Below are 20,520 nucleotides of genomic sequence, written 5' to 3'. Positions count from 1 at the left end.
TTTGTAAACTTGACGAATCCTCCTTACTTCAAAATTAAACATGGTAAGACGGTAAGCGTTAAAAAAGACAAATAAGGTCATATACTCTGTCAGCTTCCTTTACATGTATTTTGAATGAATTGGAAATTGCGATCCGAGTTAATTAATCTGGTTTAAAGATTGGTATTCTTGGCTGGGTTGATAGTCTCACATAACAATAGAAATCGAAGGCGCTATTCTTTCTGAACTATACCATATCAACGGGACTTCATGTGCGATAAAACGTCCAAATATCAATAACTTTGTCCATATACCTCTTCCTCGCGCTTACACATACTTTCGTCCTCGCATTTTTTGCATAAGAACGTTTTTTACTTTGTCGAGACATTATGCGACAGTTTTTATTCTGGTATTCATTAAACATATTTGCGGTCACGTTGAATCCTAGTAAAAAGTGGTTGTGCCATAGTCTTATCTTTTTTCTTTATCATTTCTCAGTCTTAGTCGCTTTAAGATTAAACCGAATGTTACCCGTGGGGGTAGATATATCACTATGTAGGGGCCATTTTAGAACTCATAATTGATCACCGAAGAATCGAAGTATTGGCTTCTCTTGAATAGGAGGTATTATAAAAGAGCCAGCAATAAAGAAGTACACGACTCTTACCTGTGTGACATAATTACTCTTAACACTTTGATCTGTACACGTAACGACACGACCTTGATTCGCCTCCGTGAACATGCTCATTACCGTTGTATAAAGACATATCTCGTTAGCATGCCTTTGCTTGGATTGAGTTACACTGACCCTGATAAGATCTTTCACATGTTGGTAATAGGGTAAATGTTAAATATGTAAAATACGTGGAAGCGCATGTGGGCTTATGTTGCGGCCAGTTTTGTTGCTCACTTATGTATTCATATTTTTTTAACATTAAATTTTACGCATTAAACAAATCGTATGCCATCTCCGCAAAATAAGCCAATAATTATCATTTCAACATCCCATGATAATTTATGTAGTACAAAATAAGTTGTTTACGCAAATACGCAAATCAGGATATATTATTTATAGTAAAACATGAATCACCAGGCCCGGATTTTCGAAAGGGGGGTGGGGGTGTCCAGTAATTTAGTGACAATGCAAGCGCCATAGGCGCGAGCCGAATTTTTTTTTCTCCATTTTTAAGGCTATAAAAAAAATTTCTCCGAAAAAAGGGAACATTTACCTAGAATAGGTATTCACTTTAAGAATTAAAACTTTTAAATTTTTTCATTAATAATTGACAGGTTTTTAATTTTTCGAATCTGATAGAATGTGTTTCTAAAGCGAACTCTATATGCTGCTAATTTGTCGACAACAGATGCCAGTGCCGTTTCAGGTTATACGGTGTTTCTCATTGGTACTTGTCGGTAATTGTATCACTCTATTCACGTTAAAACCGCGCATTCTTATCCATGTTGTGTTTCTGTCTTATTCTAATAATGAAATCAATCAACTTCACAATTATCATCAACTTATCGAATCTATGTGATGAAGTTAAGCAAAATTCGTATTAAGATATAAAAATTGACTTTCCAGGCTAGTGCAGACGACCGACACACAGGTCTGAGGATTGATATACTAGTATAAAAGTCAGAATGTTCCGGATTAACAAGATTAAGGTTTTATCGTTGCCTTCAAGAAAACATTTTCGGTTCGAAAACTTAGATATTTATCGAAATGACTATAAAAAATCGCTGTTTTTTCCGTGTTTTACCTACGATTTCTCTTCGTTTTCTCTTCGTTTTCTCTTCGCTTCCCTTCTTTAACCGATAAGTAGACTTTCAACCGTGTCCGTGACCTTGAACTACGATGGTCAAGGTCAAAGATTTGCATACCTTGTATAGCTAGTCATTCATGCTATAGATGTGCCAATTATCATGTCTGTAGGAGTCAGAGTATTGGAAGAAAAATATTCCAAGTGCAATTGTAGGATACTATTTAATTTTGGCTGTAAAATGTTTTCGAAAGTGTTTTTTTTTTCTGAGACATATTTGATGATATGACCTTCTAACGTTGCAAACATCTTCCAAAGACCGTTTTCTTTTATATACGACGAAAATAAACCGTTTGAAAGAGAATTTTAAATTTTTCAACTTTTGATCATTTGACCTCTGTGACCTTGAACGACGGCCAAGGTTAATAAAACGTAATGGATTTTGTATCATCCGTACATGCTATTACTGTGCCAAATGCCAAATATCAAATCTGTATGTGTAAAGATATAGAAGCAGAGGGTAATTAAGTGCATTTTTGGGACAAATTTGAATTTTGGCGGGAAAACGAACATTTTTCAAAGTGCCATTTCTACGCCAATTTTTATCGCACGACCATAAAACTAGCACAGATCGTCTTCATTAATCATGCACTTTGCAATGCAATTAAAATATTAACTCATTTTGAATTAAGAAAATTTGATCTTGATTTGACCTCGTTCTGGAACCCTAACCTTGACATATTTTCAGATAATATGTTAAAGAGAAAAGCTAGCTCTGATCATGATCTACAACATACACCGATTATTCAAGGAAAAAAACGAATAGACAAAAAACCTGATTCAAAACAATTCTTTTAAATTTTTATTTTTTGGATTATTTGACCTTGAATGAGGGTCAAGGTCAATGAAAAGTAATTTCTTTTGTAGCAGCCCTAACATTCCAAAGTTGTGCCAAATATCAGATCTGTATGTGTATAAATAAAGGAGCTGAAAAAAATTAAGGCATTTTTGCTCGATTTTTGAATTTTGGCGGGAAAAACTTAGAAATTTTCAAAATGCCATATCTCCATCATTGTTTATTTGATTATCAAAAAAATTACACACTCCCTCTAAGTGGGTCATGCTCTTTCATGCGCGCTGAAAGAAATATTTAGTTTCAGAATGTTTTCCCCAACATTTTGTTTACCCCATATCGAGGTCGTGACCTTGACATATTCTCTGATAACATGGCGTAGATAAAAGTTAGCCCCGACCATGATCTACAAGACGCACTAGGTGCGTACGAAATCGAACGAACTTTCATGAAGTTAAGGTCGTTCTAAAATCATTTTTAAAAAATCTATTTTTAGATCTGTGACCTTGACCTTTGAACGTATGATCACCAACATATTAGTGAAATGACCCGGTTGTAGTTCTGTATCATGTACTGGAATATGAACGTTTTATCTTTATTCCTTTTTGAACGAAAGTGTTATCAAGAAGTGTTAAGAATGATAATTAAATAAGTATTTTTAGCGACTAAACAACAACTGTTCTGAATCCAAAATTATCGCGAGACCTGGTGTCCTGGTGATGGCGGCCATTTTCAAAAACTGTACTGAAATCGGAATGGACGAGAATGCGGATGGATATATTAATTGAAAGATCATTATAGAGTTAGATATCTATGTAAGGTAATAAAATAATATCTTACCTTTTAATTGATATACACCTTGCATGCGTCAGGTTGATGGAAAAAAGAGTAAATGTTGTCTAAACGCACACCTAAGGGTGGGTCGGAAAAATTGCTCGTTTTCTGCACGTAAGGAGTTCTGACGTCTACATAGTAAGATCGTCAGAAAATTCGGACAAAATTAGATGATCTGACCACACTGAGACACTGTACGATGTTTACTTGCCGAAATATACGCATTTTAATTCCAATCCAAACCGCCTGACAACTTCGGGTCGCCATCTTTGCTTAAATCAAAACATCTGTGCGTTTGAAAGAGTCAGTACTGCAAAGCTTCTAAATGATCTTTTTATACGAATTTTAAGATTATAATAGAAACGAAATATGGATTTCGGATTAATTTTATTTAAATAACTTATGCTTTAGGTTAGCGAATCGTAGCAATTATTTACAATGAACTTCAACGCTGTACTCAATACTGATCACAATGTTTTTATTTAGACATTTTCTATTTCTTTCGCTTCATTTCATTTTAAGAATTGATTTAGATTTCCCAGTAATTTTGCGGGAAATGACTTTGATGACGTGACCGGAAGCCCACATGCTATAGAATCAGGCACCTATAGTTGATAAATGGAGGTTTGGAGTGGATAACACTTCGGTCCATTAGCTGTATGACATTTCGTGGCGTTGGTAAAACAGAAGACCATTGAACATTATCGGATTATTTTCACAAATTTTGAGACACCAATGTGATAAAATACAACGGAAAGTAACACTGATTTGATACATAGCTATCGTATCGTAGCCTATGTCGTTGGGCTAGACTTACTTTCGTTTTACAGTTTACGGATAAGGTCATATAAATAATTCATCTTCTCAAGCATAGTCGATCTAATTACTTCACGGGATAGTTCTATAAAGTATATTTGTACTTCTCATGTACAAGGTGCATCTTTGTTTAAAATTGACAGGTCTGCAGGTCTGATCTGACTACCCTCAGCTGACCCTGACCACAGAGCCATGTTACTATCGTATACTTTTGTAAACACTTCATAATAAATGGCTGTGTATCCAACTTTCTACCTTCTGGAAGAGACGTGTATATGATATACCATATTCTTTACATGGGTGGATACTTCAGCATTTTGAATACTTTAATATATAAATACTTATAACCGGTTAGCTTGAAATAATAATAAGAAGAAGAAAAAACATAACAATGACAATAGGGATTTCCATCCGAAATGGAAATCCCTAAAAACATTCAATAACAAGATATATGAATCAAACTTTATTCACTAAAGAATATACATGTATATGTATATCGTAGCAGACGACGCACCTCATGGCGGGAACTACAGAAGGCAGACCTCGCTGTGTATAATATACATACATCGTGTAGGTCCAGTTTTGTCGTCTGCTACATCATAACAGCACCTACTGCCGCGTAACTATATTTTTCAGCGCATATATTTCGTACAAGAGTTGTCCATGACACAATAGTGCAACAACTGTCACTCTTATACTCACCAAGGTGATGCAATGGAGTCGCAAAAATCTGCAGAAATCTAAATTGTCGTATCAGTGCGAGAGCGTGAACAGGCAGCCGTAGAACACAGGGGCGATATGTAACGCAACTGCGTTCCGCTCGCTTATTTTGGACAAATTCCGGAAAATGGTAACATCCGGATACGTAGGATACCCGTGCTGCTATGGGGTCAATCACTTTTTCCTACGGGTGTGAGCAGGGTAAGTTGTATTGACTTTTAATCTTTGAAATTATTTAGCAAACCAATGCCCATCCTTTCCTAGATTTCATATTAATTGGTCTGCTGGATATTATTTGCCACTATCGTACATAAAATATTCGTAGTGAATATTTCCGCCTCTCAGGCTGTTTCTATACCGGTAGAGCGAGGGATGGTTGTTGAAAACCTGGTAAGTAGATACGTGAGAAAAGACGGGTGGTTTCCAAATGTTGTATTCTGACCGGACATACCACGTGCTTGAGACTCGGGGTGGGACAGATTTATTTCATATATGTTTTTTCATTTTGGATTAAACGATGGTTGGCATATGATTTATGCTAGATGTTTATTAATGTAAAACCCTCACTGTGCCTCGCGGGTATTATTTTGGTACTTTGTTATTTTTACACATGTTAATAAATTGTTGAACTTTATATGATGAGTCTCTTTTCATTCTCACCAGTTTACAAAATTGCTTGATAACCCATCTGTATTTATAATCTGCAAGCGAAAGCGGCAGTCGAACCCTGGACAAAAACTTTGTAGCAGTCCGACACACGTGGCGCCCCTGTGGTACACGTGCTGCGCGTTACAGATAACTACGACGTTGATACGTGTATGTACGAGCCGTCTGCTTACAAAGACCTTTCCAACTTTAAAAGTGATATTTCCTTCCTCTTACAGGTAAATATTTATCCTAATATATCCACTTTAATCTGTGTACTATACGTTGGATTTTTTGTTTATACGTATATATAGGAAAAGAAGGAATTTGCTACATATAACACAGGCCATGTTCACTATAAAATATTCGGGTTCTTTGTAATAGATTATCGTGCCTGATTATATGGGGATGATTGCAAGTATTAATTTAATTAATATCCATTCAAAGTGGGTGTGAATAGCAACCACTACTTTGAAATTACAAATAGAAAACAGAAGCAGATTATGCTTATTTTTTAAAAGTATGGAAGCCCGGTGGCATCGAGTATTGTCGTACATGTACATGACCGTGTCATGGGACGGGCAATAACGTTCTTATTTCTAAACGATATAAACCAGTTATTTATCTCTTGGTGGTGTTTGTTACATCCCATATCATCATATTATACCATATGAGTAATTTATAAGTTAATTTGAGAGAAAAGCAAAAAAAAAAAAAAAAAAAACATATATCTGTAGTATGATATATATTGTATGTGTTACAGATGCATGCCGATTCGAACTCAATCTAAACATATGTCTGCATTGCCAGATGACAGAAGCTGTTCATTTGGTCCACAAACGTAAGTTATTTCAGCATTGCCTTCATCGATTTATTGTTTCTATATCTTTTCTGTATGAGTTTGTGGTGTGTAAAGTAAGGGGATTTAAAAAATGAATAATCCAATTATGTCAAGGCTTGTGTACCTTTGTTATGTAGTTCACGTGGAAAATGAATAGTTTTGTCTACGGATAATTTTGAAAAACAAGAGTAAAATGTCGACAACAAATAATTTGCGAAACAAAATACGACTTCAACATCTACAATGTATCTTCCACAATGACTGGTGGATTAATTCTAGACATGCTCAGCTACTGTATATCTGTGCGTATGACTGACGTTTCAAAAAATTACATGTTTAGGTTTTCGCGTTTGAAGCTAATATAAAGCCATTATACAATAAACATTGTGTGCAGATGAATAATTAATATGCATATATAGAAATACAAATCCAGATCTACAACTCAAATAGTATTTAAATGAATGGAATAAATGTATGTTTGATATAAATTTCACGAGATTTGAATCGTCTCCGTAAACATATCCATTAAAGTGCTTTTAAATACAAAATATATCTCGAGTGTCATTCCTTTGTTGAGATTGAGTTTCACTGCCCCTGATAGGATATTTCCCACGCCGAAGTCATTAAGAAACGAAATGTTATATATAAACGTCTACTATCATCAGTGTTATTTACAATAAAAAGAAGCTTGTGTTGGTTTATATATCGCCCCATTCCGTTGCTCATGATTGTATTTATATACAATACATGTATCCTGTTGTGCTTGTACTACCTGCAGAATATATAAACCACTTTTTTTTTTTTAAATACTTCCCCTCCCCATGTGACCTGACAAACTGATGTCTACATGTTGGGTATGCCGATGTCACAGGGTTGATTCTTGATGGCTCCGAGGGATCGCTGAGGGAGTCAATTTTAGTGTTAAATAACTATGCAAATATTTCAGATTTAACATTAATACTAGCAAAATGAAAGTCATTTTGATAATGTTTGTAAACAAGTCTAATATTGTATATTGTCCTAGCTCCAGTATTTATTCTGACATTAAACTTACGTTTTTGTAATTTCCCTATCATTTTCTTCTTAACCGGGGGTTTGCGTTTATATAATCCCTCTTAGTTTAGTGTAAAATATTATATTTGAAAATATTCGAAAGGAATTGGACACAAGTTGTACGACTTAATCCTTCTTATTGCTTATAAACATTGTAGATCAAGCATTTACTTATGTTTACCTGTCCCTAGAAATCTAGTAACAATACCTGTGTGGTAGCAGAAAGCATTATGACATTTATCAAGAATCAACAGAATGATTAATCATGTTACTTAGAAGCCTAGGAATAATACTTGAAAAAGAAGATAACTCCAGAAGATATAAATGTTGGATACATTAGTTTGGTGTAATACATTGAAATTATGTATGTATAATCTAATAAGACTGGGTTTAACTTTTCTAGAAGTCAAATATCAATGTCCTCAACCTACATGTACGGAGTCAATCAAAGGGGAGTAACTCCAATCAATAAAAAGGAGGAATGCAGTATAGACAAAACCAGAAGTATTATATGTTATTTTAAAAATAAAGCACTAGTTAGTTAGTTCACGTCTTTGTAGAAATCAACAAACATTTATAATCAAATGTTTATTGAAAGTAGAAACATTCCTTTCATTTATATATAAAAGTAGATATTCCGAGATTATATGTTCGTGTTAAGATATGCACACACATACGTAGTCCGACTAGCACGTGTCATGTCACACACTCCAGAATAATACATACGTAGTCCGATTAGCACTTGTCATACCACACATTCCAGAATAATACATACGTAGTCCGATTAGCACTTGTCATGTCACACACTCCAGAATAATACATACGTAGTCCGATTAGCACTTGTCATACCACACATTCCAGAATAATACATACGTAGTCCGATTAGCACTTGTCATGTCACACACTCCAGAATAATACATACGTAGTCCGATTAGCACGTGTCATGTCACACACTCCAGAATAATACATACGTAGTCCGATTAGCACTTGTCATACCACACATTCCAGAATAATACATACGTAGTCCGATTAGCACTTGTCATGTCACACACTCCAGAATAATACATACGTAGTCCGACTAGCATTGGTCATGTCACACACTCAAGAATAATACATACGTAGTCCGATTAGCACTTGTCATGTCACACACTTAAAAATACGTACGTGCTGTTTTAAGATTTTGTACGAAAAAAATATCCCAGTATATTCCATGTGTAAAAGTCGCATTTCCTTGACCATTAATAATCTATTAAAACAGTTCACAAGGCTTTGACACAAAAACTAAATCATAAAAATGTATCCTATCACGCACGTCGTTGTCCGTCTCAAATAACATAAAACATTACTTATGTGTAATGAGAGACGGCCATCATTTCAGTTTTAATTTTCTTAAATTAACAATGGTGTAGGTTATTACTTTCATTCGTCCTACTAGTCGGAAATACGCTTATATGTTATATATAACGATCCAAACCACACACAATCTATAAATACATTAAAATGAAAAGAGAAACTCTAATGAATTATTTTTTTAATGAAAAATATATTCTAAAATTAAAGCCTGTCACAAAAAGATACAATTTTCAGTGAATATTTTGTTTAAAAATCAATAACAAGTAAAACCTTATATAAAACCCATCTAAGCTTGGTAATTCAGAAAATACAAATATATTTGCAGTTAAGACTGATTTAACAATAGAATGGATCTAAATATTTAACATAAATGTGATAGTTTTCAAGTTTTGAATGCGTTAACCTGGACAGACAATAGGCCATCAATAAGGACCAGCTGTTAAATTCATTTTTTCTTAATTTACTGACAATTCCTATTGAAACATAATGTCCACAAGCAAGGACGTTTTGGTATAACATAGAAGAGAAGAACCGCAAGATACCTTTCACAGTTTTGCAGTATTTGAATCAAACGTTTTCGAAACATGTGTTAAAGAACAAAACATTCGACTCATCTGATGTATTCGATAGAAGAATAATTGACACTTTTCAGTTTAACTGCTTTACGTATCGGATTTTCTCTGAAGTCATTATCTCTGGTATTGATTTTCACAGAACATAAAAAGAAAATATTCATAGCACCAGCGAGTCAGCAGACATGCATGATGAATTTTGTAGATTACATATTTCTATCCAAAGATAATGCTAACGTTTAGCAGTCTTAGCGTTTTATCAGTGGACGTCATTTTGTTATTTTTGACACACTATTGAGACAACAGTAATGATATTGCCAACGGTTTTAACTCTTGTTACCTTGTGGAATGTGAAAGGTAAGTGTAGTTTTGAATAAGATGAAAAATATATTTTATATGACCATTTCAGCAGAACTATCGTAATAAAAAAGGAGTGTATTATTATTTCAAAGATCATTATCAATATGATTTAATTACTTGTTAATTTATTGGGATAAATGGTCGTGTCATTACGATTTATTCCTTGTTTTCTATATTTTGTGGGTTTCTGATGTTGTCTTCTGACACTGAATTCTTGTTAAATCTGTATTTTCTTTACTTTATTCGTTACTGCGGTCGTTTTATACTGAGTCTGCATGATATGTTCTTCATTTTGCCGATTTCTACTGTTGCCTTTGATATTGAATTCAAGTGAATTTTTTTTTATTTTTTTTATTTTTTTTTTCATTTCTGTTCATGCTGTTCACCCCGACTTTGGATTGTGGTTAGGTCTGTATAATTTTGTCTATATTTTGGGGCTTCTTCTGTTGTCTTTAACTCTGCATTTCATTTTTTATTCTGAATTTATTTCGGCCTTTTTGCTGTTGTATATTCATTGAATTCGCTTGTTTGTGTTGTTGTCCTCTGAATCTGAATTCTGATTGAGCCTGTATATTTTGTTTTCTACATTTATTGTTTTTTATGTTTTTTCATTGAATTAATTAGTCTATGCTGTTGTCGTCTGACATTACATTCTGGTTCGGTCTACATTATTTTTTTCAATAAATCTTTTTGCAATTATCTCCTGATCATATCTTTCGGTTTATTCATAATGGTATATAACGCCTAGTCCCATTAATCGCTATACTAAATTAGTGCATTTTTATTCAACATCAAAATCGACACCCTATGGGTACATTTTTAGTACAAAATCTTAAACTTCATTGAGCATATTTAATACAATGTATTTTACCATTTACAGCAAGCTCCGATATCCAAATTTCCACTCCAGATGCACACAGTTTTATCCGTCTGACCAATTATGGATATGTTTATCAACCGGTGCCAGGACTGCCTCGCACACTTAACGTTCCAAGTGAAAGCTTGCAATGATGCTCGAGTATCACTTTACAACACTTCTGAAGACCCTTACGCATACAAAATTGTTCTAGGTGGTTGGAAAAATGTCATGTCTGGATTACTAAAATGGATGGACCCTTCATAGTTTATAATAATGAGAGCAGCATGATGGCATGTGACGCCTACAAGACATTCTGGGTATCGTGGCAGAATAATGTTATATCGGCGGGTCGTGGCAACTTATTCAATGTTGACACGTTATTGTCATTAACAGATCAACACCCAAACCAAATACGATATGTTGGAATCTCGACAGGATTCGGTTCCTCGGGTGAATGGAAAATACCAAATGAACGTAAGTATCTCACATGTTCATTGTATTAGAAACAAAATTTCATTAATAGAAACTGAGCTAGAAGATAATGATATGATATGCCTTACTGAACTACATCTTAATCCTTTAATTCGTAACAATGACATCAAACTTCATTCAATCCATCCCAATCCATTTAGGAAAGCTAGAGCCACTGGCCTAGAGGGTGGGGTTATAGTATACTATAAAAATACACTCATAATGAAAAGAAGAGCCGACTTGGAAAGAGATGATGTTGAATTGCTATGGTCTGAAGGTTTTATTAATAATCATAAATTTCTCTTATGATGTTTATATAGACCTGATAGTAATATTGATTATTGGAATAAACTAAATGAAACTCTAACTAGAGCTATTGATACTTCTATGGATGTTATACTTACAGGTGATATTAATGTAGACATGTTGAATTTATCTCCTGGGCATCATTTTCACGACTTCTTGTCAACCTCGTATCTTAAACAAATGCAAAATAACATTACTTTGGATTCCGAGCCATTTCGGAATTAAAGGCAACGAACTTGTTGACCGCCAAGCAAAACTTGCTCTAAATCTGCAACAAACAAATATTAAAATACCATATACAGATTTCAAACCTGTAATTAGTTCTGCCATTCAGAGTTAATGGCAGCAACGCTGGTCTCTCGAGACGAGCAACAAACTTTTAAAAGTACAACCAAAACTTAAAACATCAAAACCATGTCGGAAGGATCGTAGAGAGGAAATAGTCCTCTCTCGGCTCCGTACCGGGCACACATATCCTACTCATTCCTTCCTTTTGAAACGAGAGGATCCACCGGTGTGTTATGCATGTGATGCTCAATTCACAGTGGAGCATTTTTTAATAGAATGTTCCGATTTCAAGCACATTCGTGATAAATACTTTCGAGTCCCGGATATGAAAACCCTTTTCAGTTCCGTGGATTCAAAAACAATATTTAGCTACTTGAAAGAAATCGATCTATTTTATAGACTTTGATGTCTTTTACGTTACTGTCTTTGACGTTCTATTTATATAACAAAGTTCACATAATCTATTCGTACATGTTAGTATAGTGTTTGGCCCTAAATGACCCTAGTTGTCGATGGACCGTAAAACATAAACAAACAAACAAACAAACAAACAAACAAACAATTAGCTTTATTAATGAGCCTACCAGAATCACACCTGAAAGTGCAACATCCATATATTTTATTCTTTCTAATAACAGAAATTTAATTAAAAGTTCATTCGTCTCAGCACCATTTTGTAGTGACCATTCTTCGGCACATGCCCAAATATCTTTTAATGTATTTAAACATGTTGCCTTTAAAAAGACTATTCTGAAATATGAAGAAGCAGACTTTGACAGTATGAATAATGCTCTTGTATATGTTGATTGGGTAAATTTATCATTGAATCAAGACACTGAATCATTCAATAATACTATAATTAATTACTTAACGGAACAGGTCAACAAGTTTGTTATCACACTAAGACTATTACAGTACGACCAAATGATAAACCATCGATAAACAATGCTGTAAGATTTAAGATAAGACAGTGAAACAGAATACACCGAAAAGCTTAATTAAATAACAGTCCTTACTATTGGCTAATATTTCGAAACTTAAACTGATACTTTTAAACTCACTGAATGACAATAGGGTCCCTCCAGACAAATGGTGGAAAATAGCTAAATCTATCACTAATTTCACTAATAAAACCTCATCTATCCCCAGGGTCAGTACCTAGTAGCTGGAAACAAGCAAATATTAATGCCATTTATAAAGGAACTGGTTCATCAAGTGATGTTTTAAACTACAGGCCAATTTCAATTACTTCACGTTTTAGTAAAATCCTCGAAAAAATAACTTTTTAAGTAATATTCCCTATAAAAATCACTATCCTCTCCTTCACACAAGGCAATTTAACCCGCCACTATGCAGAACTAATAACTAGTATGACAGTTTCTTTCCTCTTATGTGTCGCACAATTAATTCTAATGCTAACCTTTTTGATTCTCCTACACCTGCAAACTTTAAACGTATACTAGATAAAGATAAAGTGTCTGATATAGACTCCATTAATTTTTAAGGGGAAAGAAGGGTTTGGTTTGTTTTTGTTTAACGTCCTATTAACAGCCAGGGTCATTTAAGGACGTGCCAGGTTTTGGAGTTGGAGGAAAGCCGGAGTACCCGGAGAAAAACCACCGGCCTACGGTCAGTACCTGGCAACTGCCCCACGTAGATTTCGAACTCGCAACCCAGAGGTGGAGGGTTAGTGTTAAAAGAATTTTTTTAAAGAAGGGCCAATATTATCCTTTGTCAGCTTAGAAATTATTGCAGTGATTTAAAATTTGATTTACATCATGACTACCTCACAGACAGTCCTGCTTGTAAATGCTCAGATGCACTTGAGACAGCTTCTCACTTTTTCTTTGAATGTCGCTTTTACAATGATCTACGTAATAACCATTTTCAAGTTCTTAATACTTATACACATGATCATAACCATATTAGTATTGACATTTTCCTATATGGATGACCTAACTGTAATGTTTTCATAAATAGGCAAATTCTAAATAACATTCATTATTTTATAAGGAAGTCTAAAAGATTAAAAAAAAAAAATCTTATAGTGAGTCACTTCACAATGACTATGATGATTAATTAATAAATTTGTAAATTATAATTAATATGACATCTATTTTATTTTGAGCCTTGCTAAATAAATCAGTTTAGTATTGATAAATTTATTTCAAATATCTTGTTTGTTATTTATATTGTAATTAATTTGTTAAAATCTTGTGCATGCATTTCAATTATAGATCATATCCTTATTATCTTAAGCATTAAATAGTTTGGTAAGTGATGACCTGTGCAGTAATTGCACATGGACCTTTGGTCTAGCCACTCAACTGTAGTTAAAGTAAACAATTTGTATGTGCACGATTAATTACACTTACTACTAATTAATTTCAACTACATGCATATACTAAACATTGACTATGTTTGTAGCTATTGTACTTTGTGTGAGTGGATGTGTTGTGTGTGTTCTTGTGTTATCTTGTAATAATTTCATCCAAATGTGTTACCTCCCCTTTATATAGTTATTGTTAACATTTGTGTATATGTTTATACAATTTCATTTCACATATCATAGTTATCATATATGTAATGGATATTGATTTGTAAAACCTGTTCGACCTATAGAGAGAATTTATATAGGCTTTGCCTGTTATTCGATCCAATTGACTTTTCCATCTGTCAATAAAATTTGTTGAAATGAAATGAAAATCTCACATACGGAAAATACATCATTTTACATCCCTCATTTCAATTTCTACTGCATATAAAACTGAATTCTCCAATAAGAATGGTAAAATGACGGCATCAAAAGATTTTAAAATCATAACATTATATGACTGTGTTACGACACACCTTTTCTGTAATCAGTTTTATAAATTCATTGCAATGTTTAAGAATAAAGCACAGTCTCTTCTGTAAAGCTATGCACTCAAATGGAACTATATTAATGTATATAATAAAATAAAAAGCCAAACACAAATCTGCTGTCTCCCTAGTACTTTCGCGGCTACATTCTGCTGCTCTTCAGGGCAATATTAATATACAGTGCACTCTGTCCAAACCGGATGTTTGCCAAAACCGGCCAAATGATTTGGTCCCAAAAATTCCCTTCTTTATTTATAGTAAATACACTCTGCACAATCCGGACTCTGTCTATTCTGTAATCCGGCCATATATTCCAGCCCCATTCCTTCTGTATACTAGTTAATCTATTCTGTATAAACCGGCGTCGGTCCCATTGATGTTTTCATGGAAGCGGTATATACAGTCGTAATTGTCGCACAGGTAGATTATCAATCGACCATTTACCGTCACTGTCCACAGGTGACTACGGCTGGATAAACACCTAAACAGTTGTTACGTATAATAAAGAATGCATTTTGTCAATTTATACCCATAATGTAACGAGTTTGTAAATGTGTCGTAATTAAGAAATGTTTCATGTTGGCTGGCTTCCCCTTCGCGGACCTCACTATACGAACGTACCCGGATGAGAAAGTCGGAGATGATGATGACGAGCTACCTTTTGTATTACTCCGTTCATATTATTAACAAACATGGATTTCGCGCTAGTCGCCAACATTAAGGACCAATTAGAAATTGAGGGAAATTCCTCAAATTGAGAATCTGCACTTGTAGAAAGTGTCAGATCGGTTGATTGTTCGGACTCAGTGGAAGGCCTCTTAAAACAAACAACAATCAGTGATTGTTTTCAACCGATGAAACGTACACATAGTGTCAAATTGCCGGTGTTGAATTAAGGTGTCCGGTTTAGACAGAGTCCACTGTATATATCTTTACAGTGTATATGCAATCATTTTTTTTCTTACATGACATAATGAAGCTACATGTATATGAAATGTTTTTTTTTATGTAGAGTGAAAAGAAGTGATGTTGCACATACATGACTTAACTGTGAATAAAACATGAAGAAATGTTCTTTCAATGTTTGTGTTCCTATTTCAGGTCCACCATTGTACTGCTATCAACGTGCTCACTGGTCTGTAAAACATGGACTTCAGAACACAAACATGACAGCCAACATTCACGTGGTTGGTGACAGCTGATAATCTCGGACAGTTCGCTGTGTCCTGTAAACGGAGTAATTCGTGCGTGTCCTTTGTATACAACAACGAGAAAGAGACATGCCAAGGTCACGCACTAAAGTTTCAAAGTATCACCGAAGGTCAAGGTCACACTGCTAAAGGAAGTCAATACTTCACTAAGCTGTAGATTTTGTTATAGAAATAGCTTGTAAAGATCTGAAACAGTGTTTTAAATGAACGCGGACTAGTTCTCTAAATAACATATAGTCTCCTCACATTCCAAATTTTGTGTGCAGTTTAAGGTTGTCAACGAAAACAGTTCAATACTTATATTCCTTACTCTAAATGGAGAATTTCCTAAAATGTCAACCTTGACGCAATGGTATCGCATTTTCGGTATAACTTAAATGATCGCGCTGTATGTCAATGGGACATGTTGTGACGTCATGTGTACACGTGACCGTTCCCGACCAATTATACAATTCCTGGAAATCCATGCGATTCGACCATAAGGATTTCAACTTTAAAACAAAATGTAGGTACATGAATTGCCGTGAGTTACATTGATCAATCCAATGGTATATCTAGCAGCACGAATAGGTTACTACGAAGAATGCGTATTATTAAGTGGTGAATTTTTTTCTGATACATTTAATCTAGGAACGTCGGCAAAACCGTTCTGCATATCACTACACCAATGGTAATTATGTGAGAATTATGTGAGAATTATAATCTGATATATTCCTACTTCGTTTGGTGATGTTATATAGTGACAATGTGGGGCAAATGTATATATTTAGTCATCACGATTTGCTGAAATTCCCCATACGTTTATAGAGGATTGTGTTTATAACAAACTTTTTTTTTTTCAAATACCAATATAAAATCATGATTTAGTGTATTCATAAAAAACAATGAAATACTGTTTTAATTACCATAAGTAAAGTGCAATAAAAACGCCATAGTGAGCATTATAATTCAGCTTATAAGAGTAAAGCTAAACATACTAAAGAATTAAACGCCAATACGAAAGTTTAGAATGCCACTCTACAAGGAGGCAGGCAGTAGAGACCGTCCTTATATTGATAATGTAAAACCTAAATCAAGAGAATGCATGTGACAAGGATATTGGAAGGAAGACATTTCATATAATTTTCTATGATAATTATTCTAGTAAGGTTGTGCAGTGAAATTTATCCACTAGTTGGAATAGCGACTAGGTGTAGAAAAATGACATCATTTCATTTATGGTAAACTGTTTACAGCAATGTAAGACTCAAACATTTTCTCTGAGACTGTACGAGTGTAGGTATTCAAAGCTACATATGGAATGTCAACTACGGCAGTATCACTAATTTTATGTTGATATTCAATGTTTTCTTTCATATTGTATATATAGAGGTTACACAACGAGTGGTTGTTGGATATGGAATTTATTTCACACGAGTAAGTTATTTTTAAAAAGTTACAAGAGACACGAGCTTTAGCGAGTGTTTTTTGTAACTTTTAAAAAATAACTTACGAGTGTGAAATAAATTCCATATCCAACAATTTCGAGTCGTGTGACCTGTTTCTACCACAATAATATCGTCTTGAATCAAAGGGAAACGTGGCCAAGTATAATTTCGCGTTAATATAGTGTACCGGTGACGTCCGGGACCCGGTGATGTGACGTCATTAGATTATTGATGACGTCAATAACAATTGCAGCTTGGGTCAAAGTTCACCGTGTTAGCCAATTAAAATGCGTACAGAGTTTATACCACGTGTGGTATAAACAGATTGTTAATCAACAGCTGTAGTGATTAACTGATGGTCTGAGAGTTGAATAACACAGGGTATTGTGGTAGAATTTAATATAATTCATATGTCAGAATTTATATGATAGATTTGATAATTGTATTATAAAAATGCATTGTGTTAAATATTTCTTTATCATTTATATATATCATAAAACGTCCCATTCATGTTCTATATCCTAATAACTATTCTATAACTGACCCAATGGTATTGCAAACAGTTTTTGTATTCTATTCTTTTCATTACTAGTTCATCTTTTTTAGAAGTGTGTAGTTACTTGGTAAATTATATGGAATCTGTACGAGTCTGTTGTTTATAATGATGTGTAACTGTATTGCGTTGTATACATTAATCTACTGATCCGCTGAATTCGAATGTATGTTGATAAATTAATATTAACATGTCCTGTATAATGTTCGATAACAGTTGTATGTTAATAAACATTTGTGTTATCATCACTTCTTCCTTTTCCAATAGTCGCTTTCCCCCTTTTGATCTGATAGGAGTAGATACGGTATGTTTTGTATGCTATGTATCATTTATTATAATTATTACTAATGTTGTTTTTTATGCTATGTATCATTTATTATAATTATTACTTAGTGTTGTTTTTTTATGTTATGTAACATTCATCAGAGTTAGTACATAGTGTTATTTTGTATGCTATGTATCATTAATTAGAATTATTAAAGAATATTGTTTTGTATATCCTATTCATTACCTTTTATAATTATTACATAGTGTTACATAAGCAAAACCACCCATATGTGTTGATCTGTCGAGTCGGATCGCCCGAGTTTCTTGCGCGGAGGAAAATATCACGAGTGTGCGGAGCACACGAGTGATATTTTTCCTCCGCGCAAGAAACGAGGGCGATCCGACTCGACAGATCAACACATATGGGTGGTTTTGCTTTTATCACATACCTTTATTAATTACAACTTTCCTTAATTATGGAATCCATTTGCGGTTTCAAGTGGCGTCACATCACTATGTATTATTTTCGTTTTCAATGAAGAAAAAAAATCGTCATCTCGTCATCATGAGTTCGTCAACTGATTAAAAGTGTAGGCCTAGTTGACAGATCTAGGCAGTTTACACTTGATCAATATTTTTGTACTGATTAACTCCCTTCTGTTTTCAAACTGAAAATGTAAAGGAAAATCACAGCACTAATTGATGCGAAATCTTTTATTTTCAATCAGATATATGTTAATAAATTCTCCCAACTGTCAGTGAAAGTGTTTGGCATTTAATTATGATTTAAAATACAACATCGTTTACTTCAAGCAGCAAACTTTACAAATACTGTTTAATTTAATTTGATTTAGCATTAGTTAAGCATTGATATAGTAAAAAAATCAAATTAAACCTATATATCGATGGCATCAAACACATTCTCCATACCTAGACATATAGCTGATGGGCTGTCGTTGAGCGACTACGTCACAGCGCGTGCAATTCATTCACAAAAACAAGTGACATGTCACACCGAGTCATCGTCATCGTCAGTGATTCGTAGGATTCTACGATATTTCCTAGGAGGAGATATAACTTGAGAGGAAGATTGGGAAGATATTTGAAATGAAATGTTAAATGTGCCGCCAGTAATATTTGCCCCAGAAAACATTCCCGTGGCAAGATTTTGACAATCTTCAGATGACCTTGGCATTGGATTTTTAACTGGTTCGACCGCGTTTTCATTTCTGGATATTTCTCTTTGCCACTTCACTACGAGAAATTGTCGATCGGACAGACTTTGTTGACAAAGGTGTTTCGGGGACATTTTGTAGAAGTTCGCACATTTCTCGTTGCTGCTGCATGGATGCCACTGCATAATATTATTCACACTGTTGACATTTTTATGACCACTCAACTGCATGATTGTTGTCGGTGCTACGCCAGAATGCAAAAGTTTTGTGCACAGAGTTTTACGGAGGGATTGGTTGGTCTTTTTTCCAACAAGGTCGGCATTGTTTGCCATGGTTTTCATCATATCAAAAAGCTTATTTTTCCCCACTGGCTGATTTTTAAACCAACGTTTACCGTTCTCGTTACAGGCATAACTTGGAGAGGAGACGCAGGTAATGAGGGGTTAGATGTTTGTACGGGCTGCTGTGAAGGAACAATGTGATTTTCTTCGTCATTTACAAACCCTTCCTCGTTATCCCCTCATCAAATATAATATCATGAAGAATTTCAAAGTTAACGTCCGAAAGTTCCATGTTATGATGATAGACTATGAGCTCTCAAACAGACTCTAGCAGACGACAGAAATGTCGGGAGGACAATATTTATTTAAGAGAAATAAACGTACATTTAAAATATTCAAGTAATTGATTTTTATTTGTAATTAAATGCATTTATTTAAAAAAAAATGTTTTTATAATTTTTAATCAATGTTGTAAGATACAGCTTCACTTTATTTCTTCCAATGAACTTTCTATTTTTAGTTTCATGGAAAAGGGAATTCCCCTTAAAAGTAGTTCCGGCTAGTATGGTGATACAACATCTTGTATCACACATGTGTGATACAAACCGACAGAAAACATCCACCGAAATTTGTTGTATCACTATTGTAAGATTACATAGGTATGTGATAAAATGTTTCAAAGAATAATTACCTATTAAGGAAATCTTATAATGGTGGATAAGTTCAGACTTCAAATTTAAAAATCTTTTTGTTTACTCATTCAGACAGTATTACATTTAAAAAAAAAGAGAGATTAGATCGTTAATCTATCTATTTATTAATCAGTTAACCCACACTTAGAAATATAACTAATTCTTGCTTGCTTAATTATCTTAATAGTGATCATCAGAATGTTCCCCATGAATGGCGAAAATCCTCTCATGGATGAAGGGGAAATATACATTTTGGAAAACAAAGTTACATTATTCACATGTTACAAGAATCCTTAAATAATGTCCTTATTTTCAAACGTATATCCAATATCAATTCAATCA

The 20,520-nt window shown here is 34.1% G+C and overlaps 1 long non-coding RNA gene across 1 annotated transcript; it reads left to right on the top strand.

Moving 5' to 3' along the window:
* The first annotated feature begins 4,950 nt into the window (after positions 1-4,950).
* On the top strand, positions 4,951-17,224 carry LOC117344568. The gene is made up of 5 exons (XR_004536208.1): positions 4,951-5,163; positions 5,671-5,846; positions 6,371-6,448; positions 10,667-11,119; positions 15,674-17,224. It is a non-coding gene; the product is annotated as an uncharacterized LOC117344568 (long non-coding RNA).
* The last annotated feature ends 3,296 nt before the right edge of the window (positions 17,225-20,520 follow it).

Source organism: Pecten maximus, chromosome 16 (genome assembly GCF_902652985.1).
Source record: "Pecten maximus chromosome 16, xPecMax1.1, whole genome shotgun sequence".
Classification (NCBI taxonomy): Eukaryota; Metazoa; Mollusca; class Bivalvia; order Pectinida; family Pectinidae; genus Pecten; species Pecten maximus.
The sequence above is the reverse complement of the archived record's forward strand: the minus strand, read 5'-3'. Positions and strand labels throughout refer to the sequence as shown.